The sequence below is a fragment of the Amblyomma mixtum genome, chromosome 2, assembly GCF_055824585.1.
Source record: "Amblyomma mixtum isolate Tamu chromosome 2, ASM5582458v1, whole genome shotgun sequence".
NCBI lineage: Eukaryota > Metazoa > Arthropoda > Arachnida > Ixodida > Ixodidae > Amblyomma > Amblyomma mixtum.
This window is the reverse complement of record NC_143013.1, coordinates 244,923,950-244,944,358: the sequence shown is the minus strand read 5'-3', so window position 1 is coordinate 244,944,358 and position 20,409 is coordinate 244,923,950. Positions and strand designations below refer to the sequence as shown.

At 48.3% G+C, this 20,409-nt stretch overlaps 1 protein-coding gene across 2 annotated transcripts in view; it reads left to right on the top strand.

The window, feature by feature from the left end:
- The first annotated feature begins 8,682 nt into the window (after positions 1-8,682).
- The window catches only part of LOC149363298 (uncharacterized), a 37,783-nt gene continuing 26,056 nt past the window's right edge, over positions 8,683-20,409 (top strand). Inside the window, exons 1-2 of one of the 2 annotated variants that reach the window (XM_089573443.1) lie at positions 8,683-9,009; positions 17,813-17,899. The gene's annotated coding sequence lies outside the window, so the exon portion shown is untranslated. Of the gene's footprint in view, positions 9,010-17,255; positions 17,900-20,409 lie in introns of those variants that run through there. The other variant, XM_089573442.1, reaches the window with a different exon arrangement.

The following is a 20,409-nucleotide window of genomic DNA, read 5'->3' as shown; positions in this document are numbered from 1 at the left end:
GCGAACGGGCAGACGAGAGGTGGTCTGCGCGTGCAGGATCGTTGAAGGGGGATATTGGGAATGCTGGAGAAAATCGGCAGTCGGCTATCGGCCGTTGAAGAGAGGAGGTCGCTTGTACTGTGAACCCCTGTCGAAGCGTCTCGCCACGCAGTATAATCGAGCGTTTACTGGATCAGCGATACGCGATCAAATTTTGAGTAAATCTTGGTAAAACGGACAAAGAGACTCACAAAATGATTAAGGAGGCCTACGGTGACGCTTCCATGGGTAGACCAGATGTTTTTTGAGTGGCACAAGCTGTTCCCAGAAGGTAAGGAAAGAGTGGAGGAAGACGACCGCTCCAGACGCCCTTCGACCAGCAAGACCAACGAAAATGTGTAGCGAGTGAAATATTTACTTAACAGTGATCGTAGAGTGAGTATCAGAATGATTACTGATGACTTGAGCATTCCTCAAACCCAAGTTTTTGAGATCGTCACAGAAAACTTATCCACGAGTAAAGCGTGCGCGAAGTTGGTGCCGGGAGTGTTGTCAGAGGAGGAAAAGGCCAACCGGTGGATCTTCTTCTTCATGTGAATGAGGACCCCGTTTTTTTTTGCCCAGCACAAAGCGGGAACGCTGCCTCAGCCCCCCTAAAGTCTCGACTTGGCCCCGCCAGACTTTTTTCTATTCCCGAGAATAAAATCGACGCTCAAGGGGAAACATCACGGATCGGTAGAGGTGGTTCAACAGGCCGTGACGAGGGAGTTAAACAGCACTCCGGTCCAGGCGTTCCTGGAGGTGTACGAAAACTGTGAAACTCATTGGCAGCAGCGTGTAGGTGCGGAAGGGTGCTACCTTGAAAAATTGCAATCGTTTGTACCATTCTCTTGAATAAATTTTGTTTAAAAAAATGAGTCCTACTACTTTCAGAACAGACCATGTATGCTTCGATTATTCACGTTTCCAATCCCTCTTTTCATCGGCATATGAATTTTATTTTTTCGAACATCGGAGAACTTACAACTTCTGCAGTGAGCGGCCATGTGGCTTCCATAGCCAATTTTCACCGTTCTCTCATGCTGCCTTGCTCTGTGGGTAAAGAACTGGCATGTATGACCTGTGTATTCCCGACCGCAACTCATAGATACAGCGTACACGACGCCAGCGGTGTATGTACTCAGTAAAGACATTCTCGTGATTCTTTCTGCATTGTCTGACTGGCCTTTCTTTGTTCATGGCGCGCACGAGCGACAGCTAGCAGGAGGAAGATAGTACCACGTTGACTTTGTACCTGTTTGCCACCTTCTTGGGATTGTGGGGGGAGGCGGTGGATAAGTGGAATCACGATGATCAGTTGCTTTTCTTTGTTCTTGACCCCCTGATCCGTCATCGGGCATTCCTAGCAAGCAACGTACCTCTTCATGTGCGCCCAAAAAGGATTGATTGTCCCAGTTTCAATACAACGCTTATCAAACGTTTCCAGACCATAGAGGCAAGACATAGAAACACAACCAAAAAGGCAGTTCTCCCCCTAAAGGTCTAGAAACGTTTTTTTTTTCGGAGTTTTAAGCAGCAGCAAAAACGAATCAATGCATTTTGATCCCAGAAAGGTAACTGGGTATAACATTTTTGGGACCAATGGTTTTCAATAATAAATAGAAGTCGACTGCTCGCTTTCTTTTCTCTCTCCCTCGCGCCACAATCTGCGGGAAGAGAAGGTTCTGCTCTTGCACTCGTCGTTTTTAGAGATGAAACAGTAGTTTCATTCGAACAGCCGAAATAAGCGGTTAACCCCGCATCTCTCTCGGCGCATGCGTTTCTCGCACGTGGGCCGTCGGCTCCATGCTGCAGGCAGGCGACGGCGGTCTGCATTTTCATCGCGCCACCGGAAGCGGCGTTCACCAGCTTTCCCCGTCTTCTAGCGTTTTCCAACTTCAACATTGTGTGATGGTTCCTCCAGGCATCTCCGACTATCTGCACTCGTCGCTGCGCCGCTGTATAGCAGAAGTGCAGTAATGGCCTCTCGTCGCTCGCCCGGCTTCCTCGCTGGACGGACTCCATATTGCGCGCTCTTATTCGTGCTGCCCCAGCCGTTCAAGCAAAAGCCCCAGCGCGCGGCAGTTCTTGCCCTCATCACTGCGCCAACTGGGCTGTTTTGGACTTCGTAGTTACGGATTCACGGCAGCTTTCCCGCGCACCTCGGCGTGCCCATACCATTCCTTTTGGAACTGATGCAGCGGCGGCATATCGCAAGTTCTTTGCACAACTTCACGGTCCTACTGACGCCGCTATTCGAGGCGGCGTTCGCGGCGGCGGAGTTGTGGTAATAGGCGATTCCTCGCACGCACCCTGCATTCCTCAGCGCCTCCGACGACTAGAGCGCGTGGGTGGTTGAAGCGTGGTCGTCTACTACGGTCATAGGCGGGAAGGACCTTCGGAGACCCACCACTCTCTTTCTGCTAGTGCCCATGGATTAGCCTGCTCTACTTACTTCGCCACCGCCCAGCCATCCTGTCGCAGCGGTATAGTTTGCGCAGTGTTCGCGTGGCTATATTGGCTCTCCCCCACCGGATTAATCGTGCCTTGATCTTGACTCCCACGCCGGACTGTGACGCATGCGCGGTCTGCTGCACCATGGGTGCGGCGCGCCACCGCACCTACCTCAAGACGTCCCCCCTCCCGCCTGACTTCAAGCAGTTTTATCCCCACTGTTAGTCACAAGAAAATAGACTCCCAGGATCGTTACAAGGGTGCAACGCGTATGTTTGAGCGTTCGCTGTGCTGTGAGAAGGCGGGCGCAAGACAGAAGGCCGCGGTTAATTCATGGTTTCAGCTGTTGCAGCCTTCTATTTCATCCCTGGGTTTCCGTAGGCAACGTCGTCAAGGTATGTTGGTTTATTTTATTTAAACATACTGCAGGCCCTTTTCGCACTTTTTTTTTAAATTTTCGCCTAGTAGAATTCATTTTTTTTTCTGTTTCGACAATACTTCGCTGAAGCTTGCTCCGAGTCTCTAAGCGAGAGGGGGGTTTCAACTTGAAGAAAATCCATGACCTGAAACTGCGTGTCGGCAGCGTAGGCTCATCTCGTATTTTCTGTTGACACACAAGTTGCTCTTTACATCAGTTTGCTTTTGCGCGTGCTTATCTGCTTTTGCAGCCCTTAGAATACTTGATTAAGGTGCATCAACTTTCAGCCTCTATTCTGTTTTACTTGCTTCCTTTTGCCGATTTCTCAGAGGTAGAGAAAAAAGTGGCCGTCATTATATGCATGGCGCCGTAGTGCTATGTACAGTGCGTATTAAATGGTGCATACGTTTGCGTCTGCTGTTTGTAATCATTGAAATTTTCGCCGTTGAACGTCTGTATGGTTTTTCGGTCTGTATTGTTTTTCTTTGACTGAAACATGACTGCATTTAGATTGTGGTGGTGTATGGTGCTGTCGCCCGTGCTAAGAGAACAGCTTGTAAACTGAAATGAGTTCTGTATGACGCTGCTATTTGCTCTTATATGGACAAGATCGGGTGACTTTTTGAATTCATATTTCCTTTGTGTGTAAAATTCTAGGACATTTCACGTAAACGGATAAGTGCAGAACGGCCGAGCCAGCACGCATTCACACGAGCGGACAGGTGTAAAAACCTGTAACGTAAGTATGTGCCTGAAATTTGACACATATGTGCGCTTGTATTCCTGTAGGCTGCATAAAAAAGGAGGAACAATTTTATTGAACCAAAGCCGAGAAATCGAACATTAACCTTTTGGGGCTTTCCATGGGACGCACAACTTTTTGGACTTTGCTAGTTGTGGGGACGTTTTTTGGATGTGTTCGGGAAACAGGAGCACCTCCTGCGGAGATTCCAAATGTCCCGACGGGTTATTTTTGGGAGGTTTTGAGGAGGTTTTCTGTTAGGCTATTTAAGGATAGGGTATCTAAGTTTCACCCAAGATGTCCCAAGCAATAGCGGCCTTCAGTTCCTCGATTTAATAGCTGTCTTTAAACAAAGTGGACACGTATGCTTGTTTTATAACCCCAGATCACCCAAAGAACTGTACTCCCTTTCAATAGTGCGCATTCCAAAATTATCAAGCGAGGAATCGTGGCGACCTGCTTAAATGCAGCATTGGAAGATAGTTCCGAGTATGATATATTGAAGCGGGTAGACGACGACGACGACAATGAGCGATGGAACGAGCGGGATTAGACTAACGCACTGCGTTGACTCAAACCAAACAATTGCGCCAAGCTGGCTACCCGGAACACATGGTTATTAGCATTTGTGAGACGCGTCCAAAGAAAATGAAGCCAACGTCGAAGACGGATCAGAGGGACAAGAACAAAAAGAAGCAACCGATCGTCGTCGTTCCATATATTCACCGCCTCTCGTGTAATCTCAAGAAGCTGGCAAACAGGCACAAAGTCAACGTGGTGCTATCTCCCCCTGCAAGCTATCGCAGAACATGAACAAAGAAAGGCCAGTCAGACAATGCGGCAAGAATCGCGAGAATGTCTTTACTAAGTAAATATACCGCTGGTGTCGTGTACGCTGTATACCTCTAAGTTGCGGCCGTGAATACACAGGTCATACAGGCCACTGCGTTACCGACAGAGCAAGGCAGCATAAGGGAACGGTGAAAATTGGCTATGACAGCCACATGGCCACTCATTGCAAAAGTAGCAAGTGTTCTCCGATGTTCGAAAAAACAAAATCCGTAGGTAGATGAAAATACAGATTGGAAAAGGGAAATAACTGATGCATAATAACGCGACAGAGTTAAAGGCCCCGTTAGCCCACAGTATCCGCTGTCGTCGTTGTCGGCGTTGTGAGCGAAAAGTCACGAGCATGACTCTGGCAGATGGTGCCCAGAGAGCACATTAGGAGGCAGGTTGGCCACCTAGGTCACGTGACCTTGCGGCACCATCACAACCTGCCCATCGCACAGCGAGCAAACTGTCCACATTGGCAGGTGGCAGTTAAATTATTGATTGGTCACTCGGGAAGAGCAACCTGGGTTGCACAAGGCCCCTCGCTGGGAGCACCTGCCATCGGAGGGCAGTGACGCATCGCTTAATCGCTGCACCACTGCGCCAGGAGAGGTACGAGAAGTGAATAGGCTTGGGCGTGCTGGTAATACATTGTAACTAAAGAAACAGAGCGCAGGAACAAAAACACGACGACGAGATGGGACAAGCGCCCGTCCCGTCGTCGTGTTTTTGTTTCTGCGCTATGTTTCTTTAGTTACAAGGGGTACGAGGACTCTCAGTATGAATGTAAAGTAGAGAGTAAGGCTGAGCTTAAGTCTCTCCTCCAATTTTTTTTTTTAACCAGGCAAACAATCCCTTCCTGCTTGAGCAAAACATATCTGTCACTTTTAGATCAAGGAATTTATTTTCTTGAACGCATCATTGTCCACGTTTTAAACTTTGCTCATTCTACTTTGATGATGATGATGATGATGATGCCCTCAGGCTTAATGGCACACACCCACGGCGGGGGATAAGCCAGTGTGCATAGCGGATACAAACGCACTCATTGGTTGGTTGGCCTCAAATGTACAAGGAGCTTGCGAGTGTACCTTGCCCTTTTCATCCTTTTCTTCTACTGCCTTTGTGTATTCCTGTGTGGTTCATTAATGGCGTTTTCCGAAAGATAAACTCAGTTGGAAGTTGGCGTCACTCCTGCCTCTGTGAGTTCATCCTAGCGTCATCGCGCCACTTTGCATTTGTGCAATGATGTCTGCCTCCTAGGTTGCTTCTTACGGGATTTTTCGTGGATTTTTCGCTCACGTGAACGATGCCGATGGCCGGATTTTCTGCTACACGAGGTAGTTTATGCACTCAAAATTATACACCCTTTGCGGAGTCATGTCCAGCAATTTTGGACGAAAATTTTTAAAATTTTGAAAATTTTTAATATGATTTTGCTGAAATTTTGTTGGCAATACTCTATTTTTCTGATATATCGCGAAATCTTTCTTTTAAAGTGTCTACATCGATCGCATCGAACAGTTAAGACTCCCATAGAAAACCAATGGGAAACGGTTTTGACAACAGCAAAAACCTTAACAGAAAAAAAAAAAATCAAGACTGCCGCCGCCGGGTGATCTGCGGATTTATTGATCGTTATAGTGAAATCTTACATTGTATGAAAAAACTGCGTTCATAAAAGGTTTCCCGTTCAAAAATGCTTTTGACCAGAATGGTTGGGTATGTCTGTGCACGCTTATCATTGCACTAATCAGAATAAATCTCCGTACTAAATCAGCAGACTGCAGACTGTTGTCGTACGACGCACCCAGCGCTATCACCAGCGTCCTGTCTGTCAGTGTCACTTGTAGCTATTATATTTCCAGGTATATTTAACTCCATTTGTGTTGCGTATTGATCACATAAATCACAACACAAAATCCTACTCCCGTAGATGCATGCAGCGCCCTTGTTGCGTCCGCTCGCAAGCACGTCAGCCATGGCTTTGCGAAAGGGTTCCTGCAACACGAGAGCGCGCATATCGTGTCCGCATAGCTCAGCGGTTTCGAGATAGGAAACGACAGAAAAGTCTGCCACCGCCACCGTTGCCGGCATGTTCTCTCTCGGAAAGCGGATATTTTCTGAAGCCATCGAACGAGGTAAAGTTCACTATCTTTAGTAGTCTACACTGCAAGTGTTTCTATGAGCAACTTCGATCAACAGCTCGGCCGAAATTCTCTATTCCGCCCGAAAACTGAGCTATTTTCCGGGGTTCTTCCGTTAAGCACTCCCAACAGAGCAAGTCAATCGCAGCACCGTTGGTGCGACTGCAGGATCCCGCCCCACAGCGGCAATGCCCAATAGAAAAAAGTTGCTTATCTCGGAATGTTCAAGGCAGTAAGAAGTTTTAGCCTATATAACGCCTATAAAGCTATCGCTTACCGCTGCCGCCAACCACGAACACGCATGCAATGATAGCTGCCACGGAAACTTTGAATTACCTTCCAAAGGCATCGGACGGCTCAATTATCAGTATATATGGGTTCTCTGTCCGCGCATGGTTTAGATTTAAGGAAACGAAAGTTGTTCTGAACCTCGTATTAAGCTTCTCGGAGATGTATTCTATGCTTGGTAATTGTCGCTGCTGCATTTTGTTTTAATGACCTATAGTAAAGTAAGTTCAACCCGGCGCAATAATCTTGGAGAGAATATGGGAGTGGAGGCTTTGAGCTATTTCTTGAGCTAGAAGCTCGAAGACCTTTGATGCTGCCAGGCAAGAAAACTAGTCCCGTGCAACAAAATTATCCTTTCTTACTCAGGAACCATTCGCATCTGAGCACAGTATACGCTGTCACGACGATCGAATGTCTCACCGGCTCGCCACCTTGCTACACACACACACACGCACAAAAAGGAATGGTAGCCGATTTGCGTAGTTAATCCAAACGCTAATATGTGCGCTAGCACGGTGTGCTTCGCAGTTTTTGCGTCGTTAAACATTGATACGCTACGGTGTTTGTCGTGGTGCGTCTTCTTTCATGCAAAGGTGAAACGAGCGTATTTCACGGTCACACACACTTATTCGACACTCTGCTTAGCAGGTGGCTGAGCTGCAATCCTTGGTCAGGTGACCTGGTAACGGCATCCCAACCTACCAGGTGTATGTATTTGTTTTGTTGTGTTGGGTTTAGTGGCGCATAAACATATAAGGCTATTATGCGCCAAGCTCAACCAGCTGGGTATTATCACAGGGGGTTCACTGAAGTCTTCACACAATTTTTAAAATTCCACAGGGAATACCCTACCCGTGGTGACTTTAGTCAGCGGGTATTTCTTTGCAGCGACCTGATTGAGTCTTAGCCGAGGCAGCCCATCCCTGTACTCCAACGACGCATCAGCTCTCTATACCACAGGTAGCTGAATTCTCTTAAAGGACCACCAGTTCTGCCCAAAAGTCTTGGCTCAGATGAGTTATTAGAAATTCCTTACCTAAGCAGCCACTGACGTCGCCTCCAATCGACTGGAATACAAGAGAGCGACACGGCCGCCGCGGTGGCTCAGTGGTTGTGGTGCTCGGCTGCTGACCAGAAAGACGCGGGTTCGATACCGGCCGCGGCGGCTAGAATTTCTTTGGAGGAGAAATTCTAGAGGCCCGTGTACTGTGCGATGTCAGTGCACGTTAAAGAACCCCAGGTGGTCGAAATTTCCGGAGCCCTTCACTACGGCGTCCCTCATAGCCTGAGTCGCTTTGGGACGTTAAACCCCATAAACCAAACCAACATGTTTGACTCCATGGCCGACAAATAGGTGACGTGTTCAGGCATATGACCTACGGGTGATGGGACCTCTTCACGGGGTGTCGTCATTTCGCGCCGACAATGACCACAAGATCTCGGGGAGAGGGGTTCTAGCGTCTGGTTATAAGAGTTGACGCTCTAAAAAAGTTTATAGACAGCCCCCAGCTTACACCGTGCCCTCGCCAATCGACCCATACCCCAAATAGAACGGTCAAGCGAAGGCTGCGTCCTTGGTCCTGAAGAGTGATGATAGGTACGGCAGAGCAGCCACGTCTGTGTGTCCACCTCCCGCTCCACACACGGTGCCTGTCCGAGTCGGTTGCGATACGCGCGGTGCCCTTCACCGAGATTACGGCATTTCTGGCAGGAGGGAGTAAAGAAACAAGGTCCACCCGTTTAGGCGCAATCAATGGAGCGCTGCCGTGCCGCGTGGTGCACAAGAGTGTTTGCCTCGATCCTCGACCCTCCGCGATTGCCACGGCCGCGTGCGGAAATAACCGGCCCCGGTGGCCGATATATTGACGTAAAGATCGGCCGCCCACCGAGCGGCCGTCTGACCCAGTCCGCGCGGTCTTCGGCCACCGCGGTTGTCCCCTGGCCCGATAGCATCGCCGCTGTCATGCGCCTGGCCGCGAGCCTCCCTATATACACTGTCCGGCGCATGCGACCAGACGGAACACTCCCCTCTCACCACATGCAAGGACGTTGCTTCGAGGTGCCTGTGGTGGATGGAGCCGCTGCGCTGAAGGAGGATTCCCTCTAAGGTAGGCTTTGGAGATTTGTATGCACAGTCATTGAGAAAAGTTAACATATGTGGGTTCCCGAAGAAAAAAAAAACTTTGCTGCGTTGCCTCGGTACCAATGCAGATAGCATGGTATTCGTTCCAGCTGGAGAAGCCTGCACGTTCTAACATGCTTTCAGGTTTTTCAGTCAACTGGCTTACTACGCCTATTCCATGATCATGCTTGCCATGAAAGTTTATCGGTGATGTACACCCCCTGTCAAAAGTATTTAGGCCACAGCGTTCACTTGCAGTAGAATGAATGCTGCTTTAATTTCCCCTGTAGCGGAGCATTTAAAGAACACGTCAAACATCAAGCTTCTCTACCGCGGGAGGAAACCTTCTCGTAGCATTTCAGGGCCCTGTGGTCTTTGACGGTGTCGTCATGCCTCAATAATTCGGACCGAAAGAAAAGCCTTAGGCCTGAAGACTTTCGACCAAGACTGTACACAGCACCAACGCACGTACAATGTTATGCTTAAAACGTGCCGAGGTTTTCCCTAAAATTTTCTGCACATCTCAGGTTCTTGAATATTTTTTTAAAATACATGGTTTAAATCATGGACTTATTCGAAGCGCTCCCCCGAACACGGCGATGATGGCGGAACTACATGTCTTGATTGTAGCTGCCCTTCCCCCCCGGGAGCTGTCGCTTGACGAATGCAACATGCAGTGCATCATATCACATATCAACCTGGCACGAGGCGATGTTAATGCATTCGAATCCGGGGCTTTTGTGCGTCCGGAATTATTATCTTCTTCCTGCTACATACAGCTGTACGTATGCAGGCGATATGCCGGGCTTCCGTGCTAGGGTTGTCGGCACAGTAGTTGACGTAGCAAAATTATTTTATTATATTTTTTTCCTCGAATGCAAAAGCGTATACCGAACGCTCACACCACGTCCGTCTGCTTTCACTTGTTTATCGACCGCGTGCGTCACACGATGGGCGTTTTATGCAGCACGGGATATCTATGTGTCTGGGCGATCCCGACCTACGGCGTTGCCTATCGAGTGGGAAGACCTGTTGTCGATTCTTCTCTATACGGGCCCGCTCGGCGGGCTGTATTTACTACGTGAACGGTCTCCTTATCTTATCGAACACACATTCTAGGGGCGTTCGATAAGTTTTGCTTCCAGAACTGTGTTTTCTATTAAATGATAGAATTAGAAGAAACTGTTCGAAGGAAAGTTTAGAATGTACTCTTTTTTCATGAGCACATTACTTTTCAGTGCGTCACTATGAGAGGAAATCCACTTAAGTCACCCGTACAAAAGCCTCCGATTGTTGAACAATGAAATCCACTGTTGACACCAATCGACCCTATACGGTCAATTACTGGAGGGGGTGGTCCAAATTGCTAATGCATTTCTTGAGCATTATTATTCTGCAAAAGGAAAAAAGAAAAGGCTCCAGTATGGCTTTCCCAAAGAAAACTTCTCGCTCTTAGGGGTGATCAGCACGTTCTCAACTCCAACAAGTTTAAAGATAACAATGGTCGTGTAAATAAATCTGCAGTGGAAGTTAGCAAAAAGCGATTGGAGGATTGGTGGCTGAAAAGCAGAGATGTGACATAGGGTTAGAAGTGTAGGAAACCGTAGGTAAAGAAGATGGCGAATCTTAATGAGAATTAACAACACAGTTGAACAAAAATAAAGGAAAAAAAAGCTGAGCATGGTGGCAATTGCCACCACCACGTTTCAAAGGGGGCGCTCCTATCTATCCATCCATCCAACCTATGTGCGCGCCTGCCGGGTCGGGACCAATCAGTGCGTACGCATTGCAGCCCCGCGGAAGAGGTTCACGGTAGCCGACCGCTGACAGCGCTATGCTATAACTCTCTATTGCCGCTGTGACGTCACAGCTCTTAGTGCAACGTGTGTAAATGGTCTGGTCATCCGACATTGATCTACCGCATGGACGCGTCTGTCTTGACCGAGCTATAGAACATCGCGCTGACTGCATGGTCGAAGACCACATGTCAAAGGTGGCGTATCGGCCAACGCACTCACCGTACAGAGTACGCATAAAGGAACGCCTTCCGATCTACTTTACGTGCGCACGACAGCGTTCTATAACCTGGAAAGTACCACTCATTTACTTGGACATGACTGGGATGGGACAGAGCATGCACAAGGACGAATGGCTGGACGAACATGTGCCTCTCCACACTGTAACTTGGATCCGCTCATAAAAACTTCGTTTGGGCTGTAGTCCGATACAACTTAAGGAAGAAGCGGCTTCTCCCCGTCGGAGGACTCCCATGCAGACAATGGCTTCAGTCGATTCGCATAAGCCTGCTAGCGTGACAATACTGGGAGTGGCAGATGAAAGGGGATAGTCTACTCTGTCCATGGTCGGGGATAAAGCCTCTCCATGACGTTTTCTCACGACCAGCGACAATAAGTGGGGCTTTAGTCGGGGATAGTCCCCCCCCGCATTATTATGATCCATTCTTATGCATTGTCACGCCACTCTCTGCATTGTCTAGGAGGTTCATGAGAATCGGCCGACGTTATTGGCTGCGAGATGGTCCTTTGACGGGGAGAAGCCGCTTCGTTACTGGGGTGTGTCCGAGGTGTGTCCGAGGTACTGAGGTTTGTCTGTGCTCATCCTGATTATGCGGCCCGTAACAGGCCGACACAGGAAACACGGACGGCATAGTGATTAAGAATACATTTATCACGCGACAGTGACTACAATTAAAGTGCAGAGGGAAAGTACAAGCGCTGTTTCTGTATTCGTAACAAGCAGATATGAACCAACTAGCTCAAGAGCAAGTGTTACTAAGCTATATTTAGCGCTATAGTCCATGTCATTTGTGTTTCTTGTCCCGTCTGCGCTTTCCGCCGCCCGTTCAAAATGTGCTAATAATGCCAGCAGGGAAGGCCAGATTTTGGGACAGTCACGGCAACTTAGTTGAAAGGTGCTACATTCAGGCCACTTCCAGCGACAGATGACAAGCAAACGCATACTAGCGAGCCCGTCTCGTGGCGGTGTGACCTGCGAGTATAGACAATGACGAGCCAGATGAAAATGGGCAGAATAGTATCAGTGGAGGGAGAGGCGGAGATAAGATAACGGAAGGGAGGAAGAGACTAAGGTGAACGAGATAAGGATATTGGTTTACATGCCACGCTCTTGTCCCTGGAAGACGGGAACACGGTGGGCCGAAAGAGATGAAAGGAATGAGTTGGCAGGGAACCAGCAGTGGGAGGATACAGAGGTTCAGGAGGCTCAGTGGACGATCGGAGTACCGTTGTTGTTCACGCATGGTCAGGGAGAGAACAACATGCAGCGGCAACGATAACAGCAGATTTCACTGAGACACTTCAAACGAGCGTCCTCTTGAGAAAGACAAGACGATATCGCGCACTGCGGCGTTTTGCTGGAAAACACGCAATGACAGCGCGCAGTGGTCAGCGGAAAGAGAGATAACACAGCGTGTAGACGTGCAGCGATAGGATGCCAATGGTGACAAGTGCCGATATCTACGAAATGCCGATTATGGGGCCTCGGTACAATGCTTGCAAAAGGTAAGCACAACTCCTGCAAGAAAATAAAGAGTGATTTCGACTTTGAAGGTTGCTTTCTCATGCACTGTGATGTGCAGGTACAAGGGGCATGAAAGGGAAGACTTTCTGACGTTCAATAAAATCTTTTCTTTGGTTCTGCATGGATTTTGAGCACGGGTATCAGTCAAAAGAAAAATTATATTTGCAAAAAAAAAAAAAATGCATGCTCTTCACTACAGCTTTACGCAGCAGTCGTCTAATGCATGGTAATGAGTACGGCCGTTTAATATTTCTTCGAGCAGTACGATTCTTATAAAGTCGATAGGCTAAAAATAAAAGGACGGCACGAAGCAGCGTGCTAGCGGAGCAAAGAAATCGAAGTCTGACGTCACCGGAAACCGCGTTCACCGCACTGAGCCTGTGCGGCGCTGTCGTGTTGTTGCGATCGCACTTCGGCACATGCGTTGCGTCCAAAACGCGTAGACTTCGGTCAGATGGCGCTGTATTTTCCAGCAGCGCGTAGCTCGAGCACTCTGGACATGCCTGCGACGACGTCTACGTCATCGAACGAAGCTCATTACGGCGAATTTCGCTGAACCGAGGAAGGCAAGTTCGACGGAGTCGAAAGTTCGTTGCACGCGAATTAAAAGCCTTTCACAACGGACACATTAGCCACTTCACAAAAGGGTGATGAACAAATTCTGCGCCGTCTTTAGGTTCAGGCTGTATGATAAGCTGCGTTTAATGTCTCGAAGCTGCATACGGGTTAAAAGAGACGCCCCTGGGATAGGATAGGATAACTTTAGTTGGCTCTAGCACAAGTGTTTTTTTTTTTATGTGGTCAGATGAGTCCATCAGCAACGGTCGGTTGCCCCTATTCCAGGGCTCCGCTGGATGCTGCCGTCAGCTGAGCTCGCCGTATCAAACCGATCTGGTCATCGCGGCAGTCGCTGGAGAGCAGACCCTCCCATTGCTCCACACTTGGGTTTTGTATAACTGGGACGATGTCGACTTTTTGACATGCCCATGTGATGTGATACAGTGTAGGTTTTTCATGGCACCACGGACAACTGTGTGCGTAAAGTGTGGGGTGAATTTTACTTAGTGTGTTTAGATTTGGATATGACCCCGTTTGAAGTTGTCTCCATGTGACAGCCTCTTTGTTTAAAGATTTGTGCGGTGGTGGGTACCGCATCCTGCTGCCTTTGTAGTTGTTGAGTATGGCCGAGTATTCCTGAGGTACTGGCAGGGATTCCTCAAAGTCGTTGACGTTGGATGCTCGGTAGTTAGTATATCCTCGAGCTATCCTGTCTGCCTCTTGGTTTCCTGCCACCCCCGTGTGCCCCGGTACCCAGATGATCTTATGTTTGATCGGCTTGTGTGGTTTTGCATGTGTTTGTTGCGTCTTGCAGTCTACAGAGCGGAGTATGCGGAGCGCTCTGTGACCGACTCTGCCGCAAAGATAGTTGCGGCAGGCTGCTTGTGAATCAGTAAGAATTGTCAGTGACCGCCCAGTCCGATAGCCCTCCGCTGCCGCTAGAGCGACGGCCGCTTCTTCAGCCTCAGCTGTCGTGCAGTCTTGCAGTGAGGCGCTGGTAATCTCGTGTAATTCCGAGTTGACTACAGTTGCCACTGCGTTGTTGGTGCCTTGTCCCCTAGTCATGGCATATGTGGCAGCGTCGACATACACTGTTGTATCCTGGGATGCGTGTGTTTTCTGTAAGCGGTCGGCCCTTGCCTCTCTTCGGTCTTTGTGGAGGTTCGGGTCCATGTTTCTTGGTATTGGTGCCACCCTGAGCGTGCTGCGGTACTCATCGGGGATCGTTTCAGTTCTCAATATTTCTCGAATTTGTTCGGTGTAGCCCAGTTTCTTTAAAAGAACTCTGCCTGTGGGGGTCTGCTGTAGTCTGCGCATTTGGGCAACATGCTGCGCTTCCCGTAATTCCTCGAACGTGTTGTGCAGTCCCAAGGCTAAGAGCTTTTCAGTTGAGGTGTTATGGGGTAGTCGAAGCGCGGTTTTATACGCTTTGCGTAAAATCGCGTCCGCCTGTTGTATTTCACTTTTGATATGATTGTAGTACGGGAGACTGTATGTCGCCCGGCTGACCACTAAGCTCCTGACCAGCTTGAGTGTGTCTTCTTCTCGCATGCCATGACGTCTGTGTGAGATGCGCGTAATCATGCGGGCCACTTGGAGTGTAGATGCCTTTAATAGCATAAGGGTATAGTACAGCGTTGATTTGACTGTATCCACATCCCTAGTACCCGTATGAGTGTCTTCTCTGGTATTGGTTCTCCTTCGAGGTAAACTTGTAGTCGAAGTTCGGCTCTGTTTTCCTCTCCAAACCCGTAAGAGCTCAGATTTTTCGGTCGAGCATGCTAGCCCTCTTGCTTTGACGTAGTTTTCAACGCAGGTGGCCGCTTCTTGTAGCCCATCCTCTTTCTCGCCCCTGGGGTGCTCCGGATTAATTTAAACCACCTAGGTTGCTGTGGACGCGCTGACATCGCGCATTATACACGGACGCTTTCAGCGCGTCGCCTGCACCGAAATTCGGTCGCAGCTTCCGGGATTCGATCTCGCGACCTTGGGTTTAGCAGCGAGGCGCCAAAGCCATTAGCCATCGGAGGGGGGGGGGGGGGGGGGGGGTGTTACCAAGTTCAGCGGTGCCTGGTGCGCTTTCCTTTCATTACGTCAGGCGCGCCGCAAGGACGCAAAACGCCGCTGCATAACTCAAGGCGTACGTAATCTCAGAAAGCTACGTCGTTGCTTGTGGTAAAGGCCATGCTCAGGCCAATTCGCGATGACGTGTTTTTACGCTCACTGGTTGCGTCAGTGTAGGAGATTGCGCCATGAATTACAACTTCTGGCTTAATGGCAGGTGTTCGCTCTTGAAGGCGAATCGCAAGGTTAAGAAGCGCCGCGTGTATGTCTTCACGCGGCGCCGTTTTTGTGCGGCACGGATCTTTTGGATGGCTAAACACACATATGACCAATATTAGATGCCGTCTGTGAAACGATAAAATTTTCTGGGCAGAAAACAATCGCAGTGTTCTGTCGACGGTGCATCACTATAGAATTGCCCAGCAAATGTGGCGTTAGCGCTACGGAGAGGTGTCAGAATAGCGGAATTTTGGAGTAGATTACGAAAATTCAGAACCAATTGGCTTTGAATTCTGAATCGAACACGAGTACTTCCCAGAGTGACAATAAACAACGGAGAAGAAAAGATGACAACCTAGTTGAATTTATATGCTTTTGCGTTAGTGAAATTTGTTACAAGTACAGGCGCTCTCCACTTTCATCGTGCATGTCGTCGCACTGAACGCTTAAAGTTCTCGCGCACGTTAATTAACTATCCGATATTTAATTGGAAGTTAATTAACATTTTCTAAGCCGTAATAATTAAGAAGCTATCACGACCTAAGCCCCGCCGCGGTGGCGAAGTGGTTACAGCACTCGGCTGCTGACCCGAAAGACATGAGTTCAATCCCGGCCGCGGGGGCCGAATTTCGATGGAAGCGAAATTCTAGAGGCCCGTGTACTGTTCGATGTCAGCGCATGTTAAAGAACCCTAGGTGGTCGAAATTTCTGGAGCCCTTCACTACGGCGTCCCTCGTAGCCTGAGTCGCTTTGGGACGTTAAACCCTAATAAACCAAATTAACCAACTCCCAGGACCTAAAAATTTTAGATATTAATCCTAGAACTTGTATAATCAAAGTAATTTCTTTCCCACGAATTATAGAAATTTGGATCTTCCTTCCTTGCCCTGCTCGTGCTTCGCCTTAATGCTTTCGTAGTATATCATAGGATGTTGACTATTTCGATCTGTTAGCCGCCGCGGTGGCTCAGTGGCTATGGTGCTCGGCTGCTGGCCCGAAAGACGCGGGTTCGATCCCGGCCGCGGCGGCTAGAATTTCTTTGGGGGAGAAATTCTAGAGGCCCGTGTACTGTGCGATGTCAGTGCACGTTAAAGAACCCCAGGTGGTCGAAATTTCCGGAGCCCTCCACTACGGCGTCTCTCATAGCCTTAGTCGCTTTGGGACGTTAAACCCCATAAACCAAATAAACCAAACCTATTTCGATCTGTTCGTGTTGTTTTATATTTTTCCATAGCCTCACGCGAAGCTGCTGATGTAAAAAAAAAAAGAAGATGAAAGCGCGATCAGATGGTTCTAGTTGAGCAACAAGTGAAACACCACTGCGGCCCTTGTCAGGACAGCGACATCAGTGTGGAATGCAAAACGAGCCAAGACTTCTGGTGTTCTGCCCTAGGACAGAAGCGAAGACTGTAAAGGTGGCTAAGCAGGGTTGCGAAAACCGGAACGCGTCCCGCCCTGCGCAAAAAAAGAAAACACACACAAGGCAGTTTCCTCACAGTTCACGATTACTTGCGCTGTGAGTCACAAGCTCATCGCCAGACTCTCTCCTTTCCGTAATAGCGTGCAAACCCGCCCCCCCCCCCTCCTCCTCCTCCTCCTCCTCCTCTGTCTTGTATTGTTCTGCGACGCCGAACGGAGACTATTACCTATGGGAAAAGGTCGTTAAGGCCCGCAAGTAGCAAAAAAACAAATGCTATCGAAAGCATCAACAGGCGAACAGAGGAAGGGGGTAGACGTTAATTAGGGGAAAGGGCTTTGTCCGTAGAGACGTGGTTCTTCCTTCTTTTTCTTTCTTTCCTTCCTAGGAGCGGACACTTTCCCGAAGCGCTCAAGTCTGACACGCGAGGACACGCTAGCGAGGCAACAGCACGCTGTGCCTGTCCCTCCGCAAGACCGTCTCAGACGCGTACGCACATGTCGAACGGAGAGGCTTCGTGAAAGCGCGGTTACCGCTCTGCCCCAAGACGGGTCAACGCGATGGTCTTCAGACAACGTGTTTGCGGATGTATACGAGATCAGTTTGTATAGAAGTCGACTCGAGAGGGCTCGAAGATCGTGCTTTTGTTTTCCTACCAAACTGCACTGTACGCAACTGCCGGAAGCTTTTCTTTCGAAATCGGACGAATGGCTTTGCGTGCCGCAGAAGCCAAGGCCGCGCCCTAATCGACTGGTGCGATCTCCGCTCCCGCATGACAGACGACCGACGTAACTTTGCGCGCGTCAAGGCCGGGATGTGTGTGTGCGCGTTAGTAGTGGTGCAATAGTGGTAGTGCAATAGTGGGTCATAATAGTGCAAGGTGTTCTTAATCGTTTCTGTGAATTAGAGTGGAAGGAAATCGGACAGACAGACCAGCCGCAAAGGGAACTCACTGCGGCGCTCTCGGCAGGCTCAAGAAGAAACTGTGACGGATTTTGACTATCGGATCCTGGCTCACCATATTCCACCGACGCATTCCGTCCTTTTATTCAGAACGGTGAGTGTGCTTTCAGCGTACTGAATAATCAAATGCGAACGCAAATTTTGTTCAACAGATTATACTGTATAAGCAGCTTGCTATGAATCTTCGCAGTGCAAGTTTCCACTAATGGCAATGCTGCATAATTCAATGGCCGCGAACTACGCTAGACGGTATTGGTTAAGACAATGCATAGTACTGGGGCAAACACCCGCGAAAAAAGAATCAAAACACACAAGCCAGGCGTCAACTGACAGAGCATTAAGCTATAAGAGATAAATGCTAGTAGACGAACTACCTATGCGCACCCGAAATTCATGGTTGCTAGCACAAGATAGGAGACGGAAGTAGCGCAAAGGCACAGGACAACTGCTGGTGTTTCTTTGGTTTTAAATGCCAACTAGATAGTTGTCTATTAAAAAAAAAAACATCAACTACTAGCAAGATACCAACTAGCCCAGATATTCACGTTACCCAAGTGGAGCAGAAATGACACGCTTTAGGCCCTGAAGCTCTTTTTTTTTTCGGATAGAGCGGCAGATGTGGACCGAGAAGAGACGTTAACCAGGAGCCATTTTCAATAATGATAATAACAATAGCTGATTATTAAACTATTACTGCGCAGCAAAGGAAAACCGACTCACGGAGACAAGCTGGTGCACACAAGCGCTGACTTCCAGCCGTTGAAAGCCAGCACTTATGTACCAATTTGTCTCTGTTTGCCGGTATTCTGTGTTGGCCTGCTATACTTTAGTCAGTCACCAACTATCCCACACGCTAACCACAGTAACTGTCTCATTCTCGGTTGACACCTCAACCGCTTCGAGAGAGAGCATGCCCAACTACTCTGGGCAAAAGTATTTCCGAGCGGGAAACAGTTTATGAATAAATTTTTTCATATATGTAAGATTTCACTATAACAATCAATATATACGCAATTCACCCTACGGCAGTCTTGAATTTTTTTGCTATTAACGTTTTTTATATCGTCAAAAGCGTTCCCCATTAGTTTTTTATGGCAGTCGTAACTGCTCGACGCGATCGATGGAAACACGTTAAAAGAAAGATTTTGTTACACATCAGAGGAATGGACCATTGCCTTCAATATTTCCATAACAGCATGTTACAATTTCTAAATATTCAAAATTTTTGTCTGAGAATGTTGGACATGGGGGTGAAGAGAGAGTTAAAGAACGTGCACTGACTTCGCACAGCACATGCGCTTCTTTCGCACTTCGCCAACACTAAAACGTGGCTTACGCGACCGGGTTCGAACCCGCGTCCTAGGGCTCAGCAGCCTAACGCTCAAGCCACTAAGCCACCGCGGTGAGTTCGTTTTCAGTGCAACAATGGGTCGTTAACTGATGGCTCTGCCACATGATTAGCAAGGTCACTTAAATCTACGTCTCCACGGATTACGGCGTTCCTATTTGCAGGATGCATTCTTGAGCGTTTCTGGCTCATACATTCCTGTTCGGGTGAGCTCAACACATTCAATCAGCCCTTGTGAGGCAAGGCTCCGCAACAACGAATATGGCACCGATGAGGGGGGACGGATGAATTGAACGTTCGCGAAATCTGCGATTCCAACAGACACAGCAAGAGACCAGCACTGAGAAACACAGTTCTATGATTGTTTCTAACGATAGAAACGAATATGTACCTTCTCCAGACCATGTGTATATTAAAACACACATTTGTCTTTTACGGAATATTAAAAAAAAAACAGATCACTTCCGCCGCCTCAGGGCCATTGGAAGTCAGAGAACTCCACTTCGGATATTCAAGAACTTTATAACAATGAAGGTCCTCTGAGGAGCCTTCTTAATCGCTTGCTTTGTCTAAACCGGATTTCTTCTTCAAGCGGACAAATGGCGCCCGAGTGTCTCGCGCTTTACCATGACGTTATTTGTAATATTTATTGATATGTGCATTTCGTCGGACAAGCTATTAATTACACATACGTCATAAAGCGTTTTTGCATGTTTCTGCGGGCACAGAGGTTAGTAGCAGAAAGCATGGAGAAAACTCACAAAGGATGAACTGTTAGACCTACGTCTGAAAAAATTTGTGATCACATTGAAATGAACATCGAGACATGAAATGCATTCGAATTAACTCTGATGAGCCGAAATTTTGCTCCGGTCTGACGAGGATATAGTTTGCACAGTGAAAAAAGTCCTGCCTAGCAAACAGAACCGAGCCCAAAGACCTGAAGACAGAAAGTTCGGTCAAGAAATGTCAGCATGCACCCGCGCCTGCCCTTTCGTTGAACGATGAGGCGTAGGTTGCCGGACGATTCAGTAGATTATCCTACAAAAAAAAAATCATGATGTGGGAAGAAATTGAGGTATTGGAGAAGAGGATCTCATCAAATGTAAACTTATCATTCCAAACTATATGCGGATCAAGCATGACTTGCGCATAGATCGAAAACCAGGGGAGTACGAAAGCAATGGCAATGGACATGAGAAAAAATTTGCAGGGTTTTAACGTAGTTAAACCGAGTAGACGTGCGAAAGTACGCA